The sequence below is a fragment of the Parasteatoda tepidariorum genome, chromosome 2 (genome assembly GCF_043381705.1).
Source record: "Parasteatoda tepidariorum isolate YZ-2023 chromosome 2, CAS_Ptep_4.0, whole genome shotgun sequence".
In the NCBI taxonomy this organism is placed as follows: domain Eukaryota; kingdom Metazoa; phylum Arthropoda; class Arachnida; order Araneae; family Theridiidae; genus Parasteatoda; species Parasteatoda tepidariorum.
In genome coordinates, this window is record NC_092205.1 from 42,728,162 (window position 1) to 42,731,216 (window position 3,055).

Genomic DNA, 3,055 nt, shown 5'->3' on the forward strand with positions numbered 1-3,055 from the left:
ACAGTTAAATTTACCGTGTTTCTGGCTCTATGCTAACACGGAAAAGCAAGATTAGTTATACGGAAGCGCTTTGGTAAAGAGTTTTTGCAAAATTAACAATAAAATATTAGTTTTACTACCATGCTGTTTGGTAGATAAAATTCGGAAATGTAAATGTAATATGGTATGTATAAATGTGGTAAAATTTGATAATTTTATCCAAAAATCGGTAATTTTAACAGCACTAATATAGTTTGAGACGCTGCAGAAATGTTCAGTTTGATAATCTCTACTTTATTTCGTAAACACTTATTAACTTGTTTTTTTATCGTTATTTTACTTTATTTTATTAAGAAAACAAGTGTCAATTTGGGTTTTTAATGTGCGATATAAGTTAAAATCAAATGGCATTTCAAAGTAGGAAAATTGAATCAGGACATCCTGAAATAGGTAGGTAGGTACTTTATTTACGCATAATGGAATTTAATTATAATATGAGCTGCATAATGGCAATTGTCGACAGTCTGGGAAACATCCTGGAGGATAATGCGAAGACGTGCCATCGCAATTTTTATCCTCTGTAGAGGGGATAACTCCCCTTCTTGGATATCACGGCGGCCTGCGCGTGAAGTCGAACACTTTACGATAGAGCAGTTTAACGAGGACCGATACCGCGCACTTTCGGTCCCTACGCAGACTGATCAAACTTGTCACCCACCAGCTTGCTGACCGCAGTCAGTGATACTTGACTTTTGTGCCCTACTGGAAACTGCGTCTTTGCAATCAAGACCATCCTAAAATAGAAGCGTAGAGTTAGCGAATTCAAATCACACCGCAAACCTGGATGCATTTATTTATTTATATATCGTCCCCCACGCATGCACAGTCTTGTGTTCTTATTACATTTCTCGGCTTATATGCTCTTGTTAAGTCAAAATACAAATAGCACAAGATAGACAAAGACAGCACAAACATACTCTGCTGGGACACGGTGGGATAAATACATCTCTGTAATGTCTTTCTCAAATTTGTGCTATCTGTTCTTTAACATGACAAGAGCTTATAATAAATCATATTTTGTGATGAGCATAAGAGCGTGCATAGATGTGAGTAACAATGGATAAATAAATAAATTCTTGAACTAGTTTATAACTATTATTATTATTTAAAGCAGTCTTGTTTTTCCACCAAACGCTATTTAAAATTGAGATAGCGGGCTCAACAAATCGTCACCATGGTGTGTAACAGTAAATAAATAAATTTGGTTTAGATACATATACAGGCTCATGTGCTTAATACAAAGAGCGGCTTATCTCTAGTAAGAAAAAAAAATTGGTTTAGATACAATTTGGTTTAGATACATATACAGGCTCATGTGCTTAATACAAAGAGCGGCTTATCTCTAGTAAGAAAAAAACACAGATGGCACAAAAGTTAGAAAAACAACACAAGGATATTGAAACCCCTATTTCTGCTTCATAGTATATAAAGAACCTGATGTCATTAAATTTATCAAAATTCAAAGGATTAAATAGGCAGGCCACATTAAAGAATGGAGGATGGCAGGATAAAGTTTTCTGTGATTACCTAACCTAAGATTTTTAGACTGCCTTGAAAAGGACCTGCAAGTTTTAAAGATAATAAACTGGAGAACCTTGGCTAAGGGAAGAATGTCTTGGCATAGGCTTGTTGAGAAGGCCAAGGCTCATCCCTGGCTGTCGTGCCAATGAGAAGAAGAGAATTTTTGCTTCATAGAGTTTGGCAGAACGACAAAAACCCGCTGCAATTCAGGCCTCAATAGTATATGAAGGTTTTTTTCTATCTCGCCTTGCAATATTTCTGCTCCACTAACCACTCTGAAACTTGAAATGTTATGAGTTAGAATCAAGCTACAACACTAGATGTATGTTGTTGCTGTCTTTTACAAAAATTCGCTATCTGTTTTTCAAGCTGAAAAGAGTTTTTAAGTCACTCTTTGTATTTACAAAAAAAATCAGATATTTAAATAAATAAATTCCACCAGTCCCTTGAAAGATGGATAAAGCAATCACCATAGTTTGATATATCTAAATTTAGTATCTTTACAACACTTTAATTAACATTTGCAGCCATCATTCATGTTCCTTTATCCTTTGTTGCAATTGATAAATTATAGTAGAATAACAAATAAGAAACAGTCATCTAACTCCCATAAGCCATTTAAATAAACCGCCTTTTTAAATAAGTAATAAAAATGTGAACAGATTATTATCATTCTATTTGGTAAGAGTACATATCAAAAAGTTAAAATTACCAAATAAACGATAAAATTAGGGACAGCTCTGAAGAATACATTTAAAATATTATCGTGATTCTTTAGAGCATGTCATAACAACCATTTATTAGATTAAATTTATTTCTCATTTTTGTATTTGTTACTAAATGTATGTTTATGAAAACTATAATTTTGAAAATTAGAGATTCCGATAAACTGTTCAATATGGGCGAGGGGTACTTTTGAGTGGGTACTTTTTATGGGCGTGGGGTGCTTTCTAGTGCTAGTGCAGATTTCCTCTTTTTCCAAGAATTAGAAGAATTTGAAGCATGTTTTGAAATGCTATCTCTCAGTTTTTGGAAATAATAAAATATTAAAAAGTTAAATATCTCAAACATGCCATTTTAGTATGATATAATAGGCACAACTTCAATTCCCTGTCTTAAGCATGGAAAAAGTAAAAAGAGAAATTACTTAATCATATATCATTAACCATTACTAAGAGCTCATAGCCATTTTTAAAAAAAGCTGTCCGTTCTTAAAAAAGCTGGATTTTTTATTTACCGCAATGGCACTGGTCCTTATTATTCCGGATAACCGGCTGTCTACTGCATCGTTCCCGATTTTTCTCGGCTGTGGAACCCAAAATAGTCTACCCTCTTTTGACGGGATCCCAAGACTTAAGGAATAAATTTCCTTAGCTATTGTGAACAGATTAATTAACGAAAGATTATTATTTACACCAAACGATGAAAAACCAGTGAAGGAACAAGTGTTCCTTTACTGGTTTTTTTTCCCAGTTAAAGAGGGGGCCCCAAATCA

The 3,055-nt window shown here is 33.9% G+C and overlaps 1 long non-coding RNA gene across 1 annotated transcript in view; it reads right to left on the reverse strand.

Moving 5' to 3' along the window:
- Window positions 1–426: 426 nt before the first annotated feature.
- The window catches only part of LOC122270418 (uncharacterized), a 45,803-nt gene continuing 43,174 nt past the window's right edge, over window positions 427–3,055 (reverse strand). The window contains exon 2 of the long non-coding RNA XR_006225789.2: window positions 427–773. This is a non-coding gene — a long non-coding RNA (uncharacterized lncRNA). The remainder of the gene's footprint in view (window positions 774–3,055) is intronic.